General features: G+C 33.0%; 1 protein-coding gene across 1 annotated transcript in view; it reads right to left on the reverse strand.

Annotated features, from left to right (window-relative positions):
• Positions 1-19,309, reverse strand: part of LOC149944216 (stAR-related lipid transfer protein 13-like) — a 212,771-nt gene that overhangs the window by 163,857 nt on the left and 29,605 nt on the right. The window lies entirely within an intron of this gene.

Consider the following 19,309-nt stretch of genomic DNA (forward strand, 5'->3'; position numbering starts at 1 on the left):
GAATTTATAGGAAGGCATTAAAAATATAGGGAAATATAGGAAATATAGGAAGTCTAGTCACCCTGCACTTTATGACTTAATAAGTCTCAAAAAGACACGAACTACTTTTTACCGCGGCGGAGTACACACTTTAATATAGAATCCCTGTAATCAAGTTTGGAGCTGATCGAAGTGAAATCTTGAAGAATGTTTTACCCCAAGTCCGAGTCCCCTAATTACTTTCGGCACAGATATTTACTGATTTACTGCAAGTCATTATGACAACGTACTTATTACTTTTAACGTCACCGGTGTTTCTACCCAATAACAAAGACCTATTTAGAAAATGCAACGGGAACTTCAAAAGGTTGACACGTTTCAAGCAAATAACATTATCGGTATAACCAACTGGTTACTTATCTCACAAGAAATACAAAAATATACTTCTGATAATACGTTATATGATATATCCTGTTTCAGGTATCATCCTGATACGAAATTAATTATAAGGATAGATATAATTAATTTCAATAACTGTATAATAAATTTCACAATAAAGGGATGTAGGCGTGGAAATTGGGACGGTAATACCCACCTTTCTGACACCTTATATTCATCTATTAGAACTGAACAGGAATTAGATATTTTTAATAATTTCTTTTATAGCGGAATTTTACAAGTTTTCCTTTGTTGTTTGGGTTTGGTAAAACATTTTTTGTTTAGAAAATAAGGTAATGAACGTAATCACCGTTATTCTATTGTCTTAAAAAATAACGTTTTAATATCGCGGAAAAAAATTCTCTAAAGAACAATGCGAAAGGGGTGTTATGGTATAATTTCGAACGCATGGCCATTTTGAGCGTACAGTTCAGATTACGCGATAGCAAAAGTAAATGAACCAAAGTTATCGAAATGGCGCTCAGAATCGGAGAGCGTGTTCCTTATGAAAATGATGAGAAAATCGAGTCAAATAAAAGCTAATTTCCATCCCCGTCTTTTGACGCGATAAATTGCATTTGGGAATTGTTGGTAAAGCTATTTCTACAGGGTTCGTACAAAATTTCCGGAATAAAATTCCCTGACCTTTCCAGGTTTTCCCTGACTAAATTGCCAAATTTCCCTGACCATTTTTGTAGAATAAATTTATGTTTTGAGGTAAAATCTTGAAAAATGTTAATTATGTATTTTTAAGACATTTTTCAAAACTTTATTTTCCAGATTTATTTTTGGGGTCATTTTAAAATTCCCTTACTATTTCGGACCATTTTAAATTTCCCTGACTATTCCCTGACCATTGGGAATCATTTTCAAATTCCCTGACTTTTCCCTGACCTTTTGGAAACATTTTCAAATTCCCTGACTTCTCCAGGTTTTCCAGGTATTCCAGGTCGTGTACTAACCCTGTTCTATTTATAAAAAATGGTTTCATAAAAAAAAAACGTTTTTTTCGGCCTAGGAGCGCGCAAATTTTCAAATTCGAGATCAAAATGTAACTTCATAAGGAAAACGCCTCCAACATGGGCAGTATAGCAGTCTGATAACTCGGTTCATTTACTTTTGGCGATAGAGAAATTAAAGGCGAGCTCCTCCGGAGGTTGGACCAAAGTCTACCTTGAAGGAAAGCTATTGTTTGGCCGTATTTCCGGTTCAATTTAATTGAAATTGATGTATTTCTTAGGCGGGTTTATGTAAATCTCTCGAGATAACGCGCGAACGATTTCGCTGCTATTTCGAGTGGGTGGTTTTGAAGTCTTTATTTTCGAACATTCTCTCATCACTTAAAACGATGAACGCATGAGAAATGAGTGGGTAACATTATTTATAAAGCGTTACAAAATGCTGTTTAGTTTTAGGATAGGCAGAAATGTAGAACGATTTGATATAAGGATGAATGGATAAATATACCATATTTTCGAAATATTTACAAATTTATCATTACTCTTCAATTATCTAAAAAGCATCTAACTTACTCACCCAAAAAAACCTAACCTTAGAAATTATAATATTTTAAACTAGCTATAGATGAAACTGTAAAATATCATTATGATAAACTGATGTTCTTATGTTTACATAAAAAAAGGAAATTACTGCGATCATCATATGATAAATATCAAATTGCGAGAGCTTAATGTAACAATTGATGTAAAATTTACGCTGATTACCGTTATAGTTCAAAATACTCCCAAAATGACCACTTTCCAAAAGGTTAGAAAATGCCCGTCCAAGTGGCGCTTTACAGCTAGGCTAATACCCTTTGCATCACCTTAGGCCCAAGTCATCGAGTAACTTTTAAAGCCATTAATTCAGGTGGCCGGGTTACAATGCGTAGGAGGGTGGTGGAATGCCCTTCATGCCACGCGAGTCAACAGCTCCTTACACTTACTATTACCGTTAACCTCTACAAGTTTGTATGGAAGAACTCGGGGAAAATCCTTTCACCAGTGGGGAGAGAACTTACAAACTTAACGTAAAAGGAGTGGTTCCGAGTTTTCACTCACAAGGAGACGACCCGAGGTGTAACACACCGATTTGGTTAAAAATCGGGGGTTTGGTAGACCTTCATGTAACTTGAAAAACCCTAAAGGGAAATGTCTCCATGGCAACCAAAAATGTTTTTGACAACACAAAATGGAAATTTTCCCATTGAACATAACATGGGAATCTGACCAATTTTAAGGGTACACCCCCCCCCCCCGTGTAAAAAAATTAAAAAAAATTAAAATGCTAAAAATAGAAAATATAAATATAAAAATATTGCAAAAGTTCGAAATTGATTAAATTTTTTACAGATGGTACCCTTAAAATTGGTCACAGATTCCCATGTTATATTCAATGGGAAAATTTCCTATTTGTTTTGTCAGTGCCACAAGCTGGGATCGAACCATATTACCTAGCGCCATACGTTTATAACAAATTTCACCTAAGTGTGTTGGTTCCTTAACTGATTATTATTAAAATATTTTTGATAATTATAAAGAAATATATTTTTGTTATTAATTATATTTGATATTTCGAAGTAAGCCCAAATTAAGTGTATCGTAAGTGCATAATGGAGGCAATGAATAGACATAAATCATTCAAATAACACTCGAATGATTATTCTGGCCTTTATTCGTTATGAATGGATGAATTATTCAAAAAGGATTCCATTTCAAAGCCAAACTAAAACCAACGGAAACACGTGTCGAGACATTGCCGAATCTGATTCAAGAAATAATTTCTGGCTATTTATCTGAAGCAGATAATAAATCAGATAATTGCCCAATTCTTTGAAATGGCCCAGAGGGTAATTTACACAGCCACGCTTACATCTCAATTTACAGAATTCCACCAATTAATATCGTCACTATATAATAATTACGTATGCGCATAAGTGTATAAGTGTATAAGTTCATAATTCCTTAAATACGAGTATGCCGTGAATTCTACGTAATTCCAAATTTTGATTTAAATCGCCTGTTACACTTTTATGTATTTATGACGATGTTAATATTTCTAGCAATTTCAATTCAGAACAAGCTAAATTTAATTTAATCATTGATTTCATTCCCCTGTTATACTTTAATGTATTTATGACGATCTTAATATTTCTAAAAATTTCAATTCAGAACAAGCTAAATGAAATTTAATTTTTAAATGTTAATAAATTTTAATATTACTGCGACTATGCTGAAGACTGCGATACACAACACTAGGGAGCCTTTCCATCTTCCATTTAGTAACGGCGCGCAACGCACGCTCTTCGTCACGGCGTAATATGAACGTGCTACCGAGCGTGCGTCGCATGCCGTTACTAAATGGAAGATGGAAAGGCTCCCTAGTGTTGTATAGCGCCATCTTCAGCATAGTCGCGGTAAACATTTTCCGCATCAAAATTAATTTTAATTTACATTACCGCTTCACTAAAACTATTAATTTGTCAAGAAAAAGGGACAAACGTTAAAAAAATAAATTAAAAAGTCCGATTTAAATTAAATAAATCGATTTAAATCGATTATATAATAAATCGTAATAAATCGATTATTTGTGATTGTAATAAATTGATTTTTTCGATTATTTAAAAAAATCGTAACCAATCGATTGTGATTATAATAAATCGACCTTTTCTATAATTTAAAAATACGATTTTAATCGATTATTTTTAAAAATCGTTACAAATTGATTGTTATTATAATAACTCGATCTTTTCTGTTATTTAAAAATACGATTTTAATCGATTATTTTAAAAAATCGTTACAAATTGATTGTTATTATAATAACTCGATCTTTTCTGTTATTTAAAAATACGATTTTAATCGATTATTTTAAAAAATCGTTACAAATTGATTGTGATTATAATTAATCGATCTTTTCTATTATTTAAAAATACGATTTTAATCGATTATTTTAAAAAATCGTTACAAATTGATTGTGATTATAATAAATCGATCTTTTCTATTATTTAAAAATACGATTTTAATCGATTATTTTAAAAAATCGTTACAAATTGATTGTGATTATAATAAATCGATCTTTTCTATTATTTAAAAATACGATTTTAATCGATTATTTTAAAAAATCGTTACAAATTGATTGTGATTATAATAAATCGATCTTTTCTATTATTTAAAAATACGATTTTAATCGATTATTTTAAAAAATCGTTACAAATTGATTGTGATTATAATAAATCGATCTTTTCTAATATTTAAAAATACGATTTTAATCGATTATTTTAAAAAATCGTTACAAATTGATTGTTATTATAATAAATCGATATTTTCTATTATTTAAAAATACGATTTTAATCGATTATTTTAAAAAATCGTTACAAATTGATTGTTATTATAATAAATCGATCTTTTCTATTATTTAAAAATACGATTTTAATCGATTATTTTAAAAAATCGTTACAAATTGATTGTGATTATAATAAATCGATCTTTTCTAATATTTAAAAATACGATTTTAATCGATTATTTTAAAAAATCGTTACAAATTGATTGTTATTATAATAAATCGATCTTTTCTAATATTTAAAAATACGATTTTAATCGATTATTTTAAAAAATCGTTACAAATTGATTGTTATTATAATAAATCGATCTTTTCTATTATTTAAAAATACGATTTTAATCGATTATTTTAAAAAATCGTTACAAATTGATTGTGATTATAATAAATCGATCTTTTCTATTATTTAAAAATACGATTTTAATCGATTATTTTAAAAAATCGTTACAAATTGATTGTGATTATAATAAATCGATCTTTTCTAATATTTAAAAATACGATTTTAATCGATTATTTTAAAAAATCGTTACAAATTGATTGTTATTATAATAAATCGATATTTTCTATTATTTAAAAATACGATTTTAATCGATTATTTTAAAAAATCGTTACAAATTGATTGTTATTATAATAAATCGATATTTTCTATTATTTAAAAATACGATTTTAATCGATTATTTTAAAAAATCGTTACAAATTGATTGTTATTATAATAAATCGATCTTTTCTATTATTTAAAAATACGATTTTAATCGATTATTTTAAAAAATCGTTACAAATTGATTGTGATTATAATAAATCGATCTTTTCTAATATTTAAAAATACGATTTTAATCGATTATTTTAAAAAATCGTTACAAATTGATTGTTATTATAATAAATCGATATTTTCTATTATTTAAAAATACGATTTTAATCGATTATTTTAAAAAATCGTTACAAATTGATTGTTATTATAATAAATCGATCTTTTCTATTATTTAAAAATACGATTTTAATCGATTATTTTAAAAAATCGTTACAAATTGATTGTGATTATAATAAATCGATCTTTTCTAATATTTAAAAATACGATTTTAATCGATTATTTTAAAAAATCGTTACAAATTGATTGTTATTATAATAAATCGATATTTTCTATTATTTAAAAATACGATTTTAATCGATTATTTTAAAAAATCGTTACAAATTGATTGTTATTATAATAAATCGATCTTTTCTATTATTTAAAAATACGATTTTAATCGATTATTTTAAAAAATCGTTACAAATTGATTGTGATTATAATAAATCGATCTTTTCTAATATTTAAAAATACGATTTTAATCGATTATTTTAAAAAATCGTTACAAATTGATTGTTATTATAATAAATCGATCTTTTCAATTGTTGAAAAAAGAATTTATTCGATTATTTAAAAATCCTAACAAATCGATTGTGATTATAATAAATCGATCTTTTCAATTATTTAAAAATCGTAATAAATCAATTCTTTTCGATTATAATAAATCGATTTTTTCGATTACTTTAAAAAATCCAACACCCTGATATAAACTTCCGTTTTTCCTGAGAGTTGAAACAAGCGCTTTTGAGTTATTTAAGAGGAAGCTAATGATAGTTACACGCTCCGAAACTTCAAAGTTGACAATGAATTTCCATTAAATATACGAAACAAAAACGCCATTCACAAACAATACGAACAAACCCCCCCCCCCCCGCTTCGAGTATCGCTATAAAAGCATTTTTATACCATTATTCCCGAGTTAAAAGTAAGAAATTTGTTCATAGCAATGGCACCGTACATACATTCCATACTTGGCGGCCAACGGGGAGGGGGTCCGAAATAGTGGGTTCGGGCCATAGCCACAAGTGTACGAAATAAGGCGGAGTCTGGACGCCTGTTACCGACACTCTCTGCACATTCTCCACGCTCTCCGAGAACACGCCAAAAAGACAGGCCCAGCGTACAACGGACACAGTCAAAAACCGACAGCCGAAGCCTCTTATCATCAAACTTCATCTCGCCAAAATTCCGCATCTTTTACTTTTTATTTAAGAGACACAATTTTCCGCCCCTCTCCCTCCCCCCTTTTCAAACTTCAACCGCTTTCCCCGTTGTCCCCCCGGCGCTCGGTTGCAGGCCAGGATCGGGTGACACCAACCACCCACCTTCGCCACCACTGTACAAAATAACCACCCGCTTAGTTCAGACCTTCGCCAATAGAGGGGGCGTTACCATTGAAAAAAATAAAGAAACGTTCTATATTGGCTTGGATATCGTTCATTCTTCAGTGTCAAAGTATGGTATCTTAAAAATCGTTAGTTTTAACAAAAATGTGACTGTGACGTAGAAGGTAAATAATACATCTTTGCACAAAAAATTCCGATTTGAACTAAACATTAGTGTTGTAAGTTGGAAAATTTTCTGCGGAATATGACCGAGGCCTTTTTCCGTCCGAAAAAAATTAAAAATAGTTTTCATTCCATGATTAGTCTAATATTGTTTGCAAATTTAAATAAAGCGTCATTTTCACCTCATTTTTTCGAAACTTAAAGTAAAACTAAACCTCTAGACTAGCTTTAAACTGATTAACAATGTAACACTATTAATGTTTTGTAGTATGTTTACTGATATTAGACATTTTATATCGATAAAAAGTTAAAACCCTTAAAAAGTAATTTATCTTTCAATTTTGTTTTTTCCGCATTTGCGGCAATTTTTCCGCATTTTATTTTTCAGGGTTGAAACTAGAAAATTTTCCGTGAAAAATTACGGAGGCCTTTTTTTCGGAAATTTTTCCAAATAAAAGAAAAAAAAGGGTTTACATTCCATGATTAGCCTACTATTGTTCGCACATTTAAATTTCACGTCATTTTCGCCTCAATTTGTCGAATCCAAGAATAAAACAAAACCTCTAGACTTGTCTATAATAAAAACCCTTAAATATAAATATATGTTCCAATTTTTATTTTTTACGGAAAATTAACAACTTTAGTCGAAACCTACAGTGTCCAAAGTTTCAAGCAAAATACTAGAGGCAAAATATGATAACTTAAAAGATGCAATGTTTTGTTATAAATAGAAAAATATTTGCAATATAAATATTTTGTTACTGAAAACAGAAATTTCGTTTTCTTGGTAAAAAAAAACATGATACTTAAAAAAACAAAGCTTTTTTTTAAACCACATTTCCGTAACTCCAACATTTGGTAAATTCTCGAATCAACGTTTATCTAAAAAAGCAAAGTTACCATATTTTGGCTCTGGCGTTGCGATACGTGGTAGCCCTGGTCATTAAACAACCACCGACTTGAATAAATGGTCACCTGAGAGTCACGATAAGGGGATATGGGATGCCGTGTAGCTCTAGCCGCGATATCTGGTGGAATGTCAGACAACGGGGCAATTCTTGGCGACGTTTTCGGACAAAACTGTGTGTAGGCATAACATAAATGTGATATTTTTTCCCACGCGTGCCTTCGTTACAGACACTAAGCAGAATAAATGAACTATAAATATCGCGTTTCACTCGCGGCATATTGCTAGAAGTTACGAATACGAACATTTTATTCCGGGGTAAGGCCGGGCCCGGTTAGAGCCGGTACAACAGCTCAGGGCCCGGGAAAACTTGGGGCCCGAATTTGGAACTTTCTCCTATTTCTCCCGAAAACATAAAATTATCTTTAGTAATAATTAATACAAGTTCTTTACAAACCGATTTATGGTTTTACCGTAGCCCGGGCCCGATCTCGGTGGCCCTGGTTGAGACAAGTATTCACCTCATTCATTGTGAAATTCGACAATATTAAAGCAAGTATAAACTTCCATATTTATGATACATTAAATAATTTCACATTTACGCCAACAGGTTTTAATAGGTGCTAGTTACGTTATGAACCAAACGAATTGCTTGATAGCAGACGATATTTTGATTTAAAATGGAAGTGATGTGGATTACGTCAAATTGTTTCTTTGAAAATCGTGATGAATAGGCATAATTTTTGAGCTGTTTGGATTAGGTTAAGGTTAGGGTTAGTTTCATACGAATACTAAGGTCTTTTTATTGAAAAATTGCTTTTTTGGTGCTAGATAAATTTTGACAGACTCGCAAATAGTGAATTTTTTTTACCTCCCTCGTGTCAATTTTTCGCGAGGGTCCTTGAACGGTGGGTGAATGAATTGGAAGATGACCCTTATGAATAATTTATTTCGAGGGACCCTGAACTGCCCCTATTTTCAAATCTGATATTTGACAATAAAAATCGGGAGCTAAAATAACGTCATTAAATACCAATATTATACCGTAAGGAAATTATAAGTTATGATTAATTATGCCTTATGAATTTTATACGGTATAAAAATAAAACGACTAAAGAATTTTCCCAAAAAAAAATAAAGTACCGTACGTCACGTTATCTGGCAAGAACCGGTAGTTTATAGTTACCCTTCGAAACCGCGAGGTTCAAAATTTACAACTCAATTGCGAAACACAATGAAAGTAACGAAGCGTTTTCAACAGAAAAAAACCCCTAAAACCAGAAAAAAATAGGGTGTATAATAAAAAGTGCCGCTCTTATAAATCTCGTTTGAATCGAATCATTATTGAAATATTCCCTTTTAACCTTAACCGAGAATAGGTATTATTAGGTAATAAAAAACATCCCCTCCGTGTGGCGAACTAAAGAAATGTTTGAAAGAGAAGGTTAGTTATGGCTCCATAGGTGGGCCTGGAGTGCCTTTGTGGCGACGAGTTCGACGCGGTAAAAAGACCCTCAAAAGAAATTAAAAGTTATGGAAAAAGCCTTTACAGCAAATTTAAGTGCCCAACAAGGAGAACTTCAAAACGTATGCAGAGTAATATGATGGATTTTTAGCCACAGTTTCCAAGTGGGAGAAGAACAGTTAAACAAATTAAAATAAGTATTATCAGAAGTATATAAATTCATCTTACGAGAGAGCTATTCATCTCCTTATACTATTCATATTATTCGCAAGTAAAAAATACGATTTTAATAATTAATTATTTTATTTATTTTAATTATTAATTTTTTAGCATTATTGTTATCTATATAGTAAAAATTTAATTTTTGTCTATATATTAATAACACCAAATTTTGTCTATATATTAATAACACCAAATTTTGTCTATATATTAATAAAATCTAATTTTGTCTATATATTAAAAACACCAAATTTAGTCTATATATTAATAACATCTAATTTTGGCTATATATTAACAACAAATTTTGTATAAATATTAATAACATCTAATTTTGTCTGAGTATTAATAACACCAAACTTTATCTATATATTAATAGCACGAAACTTTATCTATATGTTAATAACACCAAACTTTAACTATATGTTAATAACACCAAACTTTATCTATATATGAATAACGCCAAATTTGGTCAATATATTAATAACGCCAAATTTGGTCTATATATTAATAACACCAAATTTTGTCTATATATTAAGAACATCTAATTTTGTCTATATATTAATAACACCAAACTTTATCTATATATTAATAACACCAAATTTTATCTATATATTAATAACACCAAATTTTGTCTATATATTAATAACACCAAATTTTGTCTATATATTAATAACATCTCATTTTGTCTGTATATTAATAACATCTCATTTTGTCTGTATATTAATAACATCTCATTTTGTCTGTATATTAATAACATCAAATTTGATCTATATATTAATAACACCAAACTTGATCTATATATTAATAACACCAAACTTTATCTATATATTAATAACACCAAACTTTATCTATAAATGAATAACGCCTAATTTTGTCAATATATTAATAACATAAAATTTGGTCTATATATTAAAATCATCAAATTTGTCAAATATGTTCTAAAATAGGTGAATAAAAATAAATTTACAAGCCTAAAACACGTACAGGCACGTTTTCGTACAATTTTTCGTTATTCCTGCTTAATAGTTATTAGTCAGGTTAAGCCACCCTCCTGAAAACGTGTAAAGGAAACTTGTAGCTGAGCGTAGATGCACCTTTATTCTGTACAATCATATGTAACATAATCACTCATAAGTATGCCATAAAAGCATTTTCGTTAATGAAACCTTGTTCACGGGATATGACGTAAATTACGTCACTTACAACTCCGTGACGAAATATGCGTCATCAACTTTACTGATTGGAAACGGAAGTTAGTGAGAATTCCTCGCGCGTTTCTGGCTTTGCCCATGTCAAGTTTAGCTTGTGCCTCGCGATCACATGATTTCATTTCCATGGTAACCTTTTCAATAGCGCCAGGATTATAAGCATTTTTGCATTTTTGGGTCCGCTCAATGTATGTTCCGCGTGAAACAAGGTCTCATTGAATTTTTTTCAATGGAAATATTATACAGAGGCATACTTATGAGCAATTATGTTACATATGGTACAACAGGGTTGCCACAAAATTTTGAGATTCAAATTCCCTGACTATTCCCTGTTTTCCCTGACCATTTTAAGAGATTTTCCCTGACTTTTTAAGGCCAATTTTTTATTTTTATTTGACTTTAATCAGAAGTTAATAAATTTAAGTAAAAAGGTTATTGAAATGTTGAAAAAATTAGCCAAACTTTCAAGGAAATAAATGATAATCATAGAATTTGTCATAGATCTGGTCTAAAAATAACCTTAAAAAAGTGCCAAGATAAAATTTAATTCCCTGACTTTTCCCTAAATTTTTACAAATTCTAAAAATTCCCTGACATTTAAGGTCCATTCTTAAATTCCCTGACTTTTCCCTGATTTCCCTGACGTGTGGCAGCCCTGTACAATCGAATGTCATATTCAGGTTCCCCCGTTCACGTTTTTAAAAGGTTGGCTTAACCTATCTATTACTTTAACGGTATGTTCCAGAAATACAAATTCTTATTACGCTCTGAGAATGCTCTGGAATCCCATTTCGTGTTCAACATCGAATTGCGATTGCATTAGGAGAGCAATCTGAAACGGACCCAAGAGCACCCCGAACGCGGTAAAAGGAAAACCCCAAAAAGAGATGAAACTAGATGGGCAAAAACGAGGGTCATCTTTGGAAACGTTTCAAAGGCCAATGGACAGTTTGGCCGTTAAATCGTTTATCTCTTGGGGAAAAGGAAGGAAACATCATTTACTGTCGACCATCCCATCTCGCACGCCAATTCCTCTTTAGAAGATAAAATATATAATGCCAGGTTCCACTTAAAACGCGCGGCTACAAAGAAAGCTACATCAGGGGGGGTTAGGGGGTCACGGGTATTGTTGTCACAAAGTGGGGCCGCCTACCTTTCAAGTCGGCGACAAAAAGACTACCTTTTGCCGCTCCCGACGCGCCCACCGAGAGAACGATCCCTATATTAACCTGACACTTCAGTTTCCAGCGGAAGAAATAGGTGAAGTTTGATCCGTCTTAGGTACGAATCGATTTATCAGTAAGAGGCGAATCATTTCCTTTGTATAATGATTTATACTGATAAATTGATTTTATTTTTTTGCAGCCACGTGATCAAAATAGAACACGCCCTTGAAGACTCGAACTGAGGAACCAACTATAGGACCATGACAACGAAATGGTACGGAAAATTCTACCGGAAGGTACCTAAAATTGGCCTTTTTGAGTTTTATACATAGAGCTACGTAAACGACTTGAGTTTTAGATAACAAATACCATGTTATCAAATATACCGTACTTTCGAAACCAAAGCAGTTGTGTAAAAACGTTGCCAATAATGCTACGAATGTTTTCAAATCAATTATTTACAAATTCTTAAAGGGAGTGTGAAAAAGCTAATTCGCAATACGTGTGTGAATTTTCATATTTACGGGTCAAAGAATTCCTCATATCTGGCACCTAGAAGCAACAAACACAGCACCCCACACAAGGAGAACGCAACCCTTAAAAGTCGTGGACTTTCTTGTGTACAAATTTCATTGGTTAGACACTTTAGCGCCTGCTGCCGTCGGAAGGGGAAAATTCGGAAATTGTCTCTCCCCCGCCCGTAAAACGTTCAGCGTAAAGGCTCGTCCAATGAAATTTGTACACAACACTGCCTTAGCGTGTTTAAAGGCTAGCTGCGTTTTCCTTGTGCTTGTTGCTCCTAGGTGGCACCATGTTGTATGGTTAGGGTTAGCTTCTCATTTTAGTTTAGTCACAAGCTAGATTACCTGATGAGCTCCAGCTATGGCGAATCCGTGTGAAATTCTGGCTATTTAATAGTTCTTTTTATAAAATAACCTTGGCCATCTTGTTGAAATGTTGCCTCCCCGATTCAGCTGTGGATCCTTTTTCTCTCCCACTAAAGAGTTTATGAACTCATTCTTAGGCATTGGCTGAACTATTCCAGGGCAACATTTCAACAAGCTGGGCAAGCGTAAAGACATTTTATAAAATCAACTATTCCATTTTAATTTGTTTTTGGCTCGATGATCTATTTGCTCCGAGTTTCGCGTTTTCAGTTTATTCTCGAAGACCTCTTTGTTCGAGTATTTCGTAACTTTTATCATAACTTTAAATTTGATAGGGCTTAGCTTTTTTGCCCCCTTTTGATCATATAATTTTCTACCTTTAACCAGGTTTTAACAGATGCTAGAGGTAAGCGGCGCTAGTTGCGTTTAAAACAAGTCGTATCGCGTGTTAGGAGACGATTGGTCAATTCAGTTCATATTCACCTGAATTGCATATAATCCCTTATAGTATTTCTTAAACAGATAAGATATATGATTAATTTCCTATAATATACAACCATAAGTAACATAATATCCCTAAGTATGACATTTGAAACCTTGCGTAAAACGACTAGCACCTCTTTAACCCAGAAGTTTAACACTCTTTGTGATTTCAAATTCAGCCAATCAAGTAGTACTCCAAAAAATGTCATCTGTCGGGTAACCATATTACGGCTAAATAAGCATCAAGCCTAAAAAGGCGTTATTCAAAATCACGCGCCAAGTTCTCGGAATATCACGTTATCGGAAGTTGAGTTAGATTAGTTCATGGCGCCGCTACCGAGTGGCGCTATTTAGAAAACATTTTTGCGTCACTGTGAAGAAAGGATGTAGTCATTTTCCCAAAGTCATACTTAAGAGGTATTATGTTGCTTATGCTACAACGTGTTTAATTTGAACGGCCGTTTCAGCCCCGCAACTATCGTCTCTGAATCTATTCCATTCCATGACCAATCTTGAATTAGTAAATGGGCCCCCAAAATCCTACCAACATGGCACAAAAAATTAATACACTCGTTGGAGGGTTAACTTTAAAATTCCTTAAAATTCTACAGATAATTATTACAAGGAGCCTAAAAATTAAATTTTGAGTATGCATTGTTTGCTGTTCCCAATAACTACTGGCATTGAATTACCGTTAATTCCATTAAATCAATCTTCATTTAACGTTAAAATAGATTATACCTAGGCATAACACTCCCAAAAGACCACTCCTATACGCTAGAAACACTATAAATAAATCAACTTCTGGTCGTAAAATCTGGTAAAATACCCGAGATATCCGGGTCCACAGAGAGACATTTAAAACGTTTTCTACTCCAGCAAAGTTTACAAAACCAATTTGAAAATTAAGATAAGAAAACAAGTATAGGAAACGAATTCTTGTAATATTTATTCTTCGTCTCGCCTTACGTAAGACATCGAGAATAGCGCACATGGCGATGGGTTTTAACAGTACGCAGGGGGTAAAGACCGTTCTCTTTCATTTACGGGGTCGATTCCGGGGAACCCGAAGAAAAATAATCACGAGTTGCCGAACAGACCTAGTTTAGTCCGGCGCTTAAGTCGCTATCTGCAATTGCGAAACCGAACAAACGTTAGGCAATAGAAGCGCAGAGATAATATTTTCACATGCCAAACAATTTCCGAATATTTCCCCGTTTATTCCACTAAAATTGCCCCGTTTTTTCCACTAAAATTTCCCTGTCTATTCCACTAACATCTCCCCGATTATTCCACAAACATTTCCCCGATTATTCCACTAACATTTCCCCGATTATTCCACTAACATTTCCCCGATTATTCCATTAACATTTCCCCGATTATTCCATTAACATTTCCCCGATTATTCCATTAACATTTCCCCGATTATTCCACTAACATTTCCCCGATTATTCCATTAACATTTCCCCGATTATTCCATTAACATTTCCCCGATTATTCCATTATCTTTTCCACGATTATTCCACTAACATTTCCCCGATTATTCCACTAACATTTCCCAGATTATTCCACTAACATTTCCCCGATTATTCCACTAACATTTCCCCGATTATTCCATTATCTTTTCCACGATTATTCCACTAACATTTCCCCGATTATTCCATTAACATTTCCCCGATTATTCCATTAACATTTCCCCGATTATTCCACTAACATTTCCCCGATTATTCCATTAACATTTCCCCGATTATTCCATTAACATTTCCCCGATTATTCCATTAACATTTCCCCGATTATTCCACTAACATTTCCCCGATTATTCCATTAACATTTCCCCGATTATTCCATTAACATTTCCCCGATTATTCCATTAACATTTCCCCGATTATTCCACTAACATTTCCCAGATTATTCCACTAACATTTCCCCGATTATTCCACTAACATTTCCCCGATTATTCCACTAACATTTCCCCGATTATTCCATTATCTTTTCCACGATTATTCCACTAACATTTCCCCGATTATTCCATTATCTTTTCCACGATTATTCCACTAACATTTCCCCGATTATTCCATTAACATTTCCCCGATTATTCCACTAACATTTCCCCGATTATTCCATTAACATTTCCCCGATTATTCCATTAACATTTCCCCGATTATTCCATTAACATTTCCCCGATTATTCCACTAACATTTCCCCGATTATTCCATTAACATTTCCCCGATTATTCCATTAACATTTCCCCGATTATTCCACTAACATTTCCCCGATTATTCCATTAACATTTCCCCGATTATTCCATTAACATTTCCCCGATTATTCCATTAACATTTCCCCGATTATTCCACTAACATTTCCCAGATTATTCCACTAACATTTCCCCGATTATTCCACTAACATTTCCCCGATTATTCCACTAACATTTCCCCGATTATTCCATTATCTTTTCCACGATTATTCCACTAACATTTCCCCGATTATTCCATTATCTTTTCCACGATTATTCCACTAACATTTCCCCGATTATTCCATTAACATTTCCCCGATTATTCCACTAACATTTCCCCGATTATTCCATTAACATTTCCCCGATTATTCCATTAACATTTCCCCGATTATTCCATTAACATTTCCCCGATTATTCCACTAACATTTCCCCGATTATTCCATTAACATTTCCCCGATTATTCCATTATCTTTTCCACGATTATTCCACTAACATTTCCCAGATTATTCCACTAACATTTCCCCGATTATTCCACTAACATTTCCCAGATTATTCCACTAACATTTCCCCGATTATTCCACTAACATTTCCCCGATTATTCCATTATCTTTTCCACGATTATTCCACTAACATTTCCCCGATTATTCCACTAACATTTCCCAGATTATTCCACTAACATTTCCCCGATTATTCCACTAACATTTCCCCGATTATTCCATTAACATTTCCCCGATTATTCCATTAACATTTCCCCGATTATTCCATTATCTTTTCCACGATTATTCCACTAACATTTCCCCGATTATTCCACTAACATTTCCCAGATTATTCCACTAACATTTCCCCGATTATTCCACTAACATTTCCCAGATTATTCCACTAAAATTTCCCCGATTATTCCACTAACATTTCCACAATTATTCCACTAACATTTCCACAATTATTCCACTAACATTTCCCCGATGTTTCCACTAATATTTCCCTGATGTCATATTTCCACTAATATTTCCGATGTCACGTTTCCACTAATATTTCTTTGATGTCATGTTTCCACTTATATTTCCCAGGTGTCATGTTTCCACTTATATTTCCCAGGTGTCATGTTTCCACTAATATTTCCCTGATGTCATGTTTCCACTAATATTTCCCTGATGTCATGTTTCCACAAATAATTCTATGATTAACTAATTGCTTAATTGGAATTGAATATTAATTAATTTCTTAATTTCTATTTAATATTAATTAATTTCTTAATTTCTATTTAATATTAATTAATTTCTTAATTTCTATTTAATATTAATTAATTTCTTAATTTCTATTTAATATTAATTAAATTCCTAATTTCAAATTAATATTAATTAATTTCTTCATTTGAATTTAACATAAAATTTTAATTTTTAACTAACATCAAATAATTTACTAAATTTGAATTTGACGTAAAATTTTCAACTTTAACTAATATCAAATAAATTACTAAATTTGAATTTGACGTAAAATTTTCATTTTTAATTAATATCAATTAAATTTTTAATTTTAATTAAATTTATGAAATATGTCCCTTTATCGCAGTATAGTTCTTACCCAATCATAGATGGCTCCGGGCTAAAAAAAGACGAACGCGTTTGGAAGCCCGCATCAGCGGCATGGTGCTGGCGCTGGAAATGATAGTAGCGGAAAACGCGCAACGACGGGAGAGAAGGCACGATCTGGCCCGCGAAGGTCAAAGGTCGAGGACGAAATAAAGGCATCAAGGCTCTTGCCGCGTGCCGCGAGGATCAACTTTGACCCCGGGGGTTCCGAAAAAGGGGAAATTTTAAACGCAGTTTTTGATAGAAAAAAAGATCTGCGGCTCTGGATGGATGATGATAATAGCCAAATGCCACCAACCAAGAGCGGAAAAATCGAGTGAAATTCAATGGGGGGGGGGGGGATATTTAATCTTTGGACGCTTGATGGGCAAACAAAACGAAAGGGGGTCGAACGATGACTTGGCTTTGTTGCTTCGAAGCCTTTGCATTGTTTGGCATCTTCCACGGGGAGTCCACTTTTCTCTTTGATCATTTTGCCTCGCAAATATTTTTACTCGGCATCATAGTGCTTTTCTCACCCATTCCTGTCTCAAACTTCGAAACTCCGCGGGTTTCTGGCGCTTTTTTTAACCGAAAATAACACCAAAAAAGTGTGTCGATGCGCTCAATAAGAACTTGTCGATGGGTGAAGGGTTTAGAGTGAAGGTCTATTCGTTGAGGTTAACGGTAATAGCGAGTGTAGGGAGCTGTTGGCTCGCGTGGAATGAAGGGCTTTACAACACCCTCCTGCGCATTGCATTAATTCAGGTGGCCAGGTTACAATCTGATTATTATTGCTCTATCTCGAAGAAGTACGAAAGTTGGGAAATCAGGGTTAAATTTTGTTCATTTTGTATTTCCGACCAACTTTGTCTTAGTTGACCAGAATTATTGAAGCACTTCTCAATTTAACTTTAAGACATATCACCCTTTAAATTTACTTTCCTTCCAAACAAATACCCTGGTGGTAGGCCAACGTGTTCTGCTGTTGGCCTACCACCAGGGTATTTGTTTGGAAGGAAAGTAAATTTAAAGGGTGACAGGCAGAAGAAAACCTAGGTCTTTCACAGTAAGACTTTCGATAGACCACGGCTACCGCGTTTAAATAAAATCGGAAGAGAAAAATCAGGGAAATATTATTTGAAAAAACGGGTAATATTAATTAATTAGGAAAATATCACAGAAATTGGTTGGGAAGTAACTTTAGCTTTTGAGATTTACGTAAAGTTTATCTAAAAAAAATAAAAACCATCATTTTTCTACATCACTTATAATTAGGACATTTAAACTTGCAAAACATAATAATAATAATAATAATAATCAGCTAGGCTAATACCCAAGGCACCACCTTAGGCCTAAGTCATCATGCGACTTTTGAAGCCCTTAATTCAGGTGGCCGGGTTACATATTAATCATTCACTCTAAAATCCAAATTAATACGGACATAGTAGATATATATTAAAATTGTTCTTCGGTATTTGAACATCATGTAAACAGTCCAGAGCTTCGGAGTGGGTGGAATCAGTTATTTAGTTCTTAAACCGTATCAGGTTGGTTAAAGTTTATAATAATCGTCAATTTATATTGTTATGCAAAAATTTGAAGGAGTTGTAGGGGGTGATTTGAGAAGTATACCGATTTTACCCCCATTTTCCTACGATGAGTTAAAAGAGAGCTTCAAAGTGTGGCCTACTAGCCCCTGGAAGTAGGCTGCAACAAGCGCAAAACAAAGCATCAGGGACTTTAAATACTGTTTAAGTTTACTTTTTTACGCTGGCTACCTCGCAAAGTCCTTTTTTACCTATCAAACGAACCCAAACCTTAATGTTCGCGTTTCCCTGCTGCTTGGTTTTGCGCTTGTTGCAGCCTACTTCCAGGGGCTAGTAGGCCACAATTTGAAGCTCACTTTTAACTCATCGTAGGAAAATGGGAAAAAAACAGGCATATTTCTCAACTAACCCCGTACAATTCATTAAAAGTTTCGAATAACCTTTTGAAACACCCTGCATTTGTCCTGTGGTTTAAAAGTCTTTTGTAACCTGTCATAGATAATTTTTATCAAAAATAAA

This window comes from Leiobunum rupestre, chromosome 5 (assembly GCF_980474605.1).
Source record: "Leiobunum rupestre chromosome 5, qqLeiRupe1.1.hap1, whole genome shotgun sequence".
Taxonomy (NCBI): domain Eukaryota; kingdom Metazoa; phylum Arthropoda; class Arachnida; order Opiliones; family Sclerosomatidae; genus Leiobunum; species Leiobunum rupestre.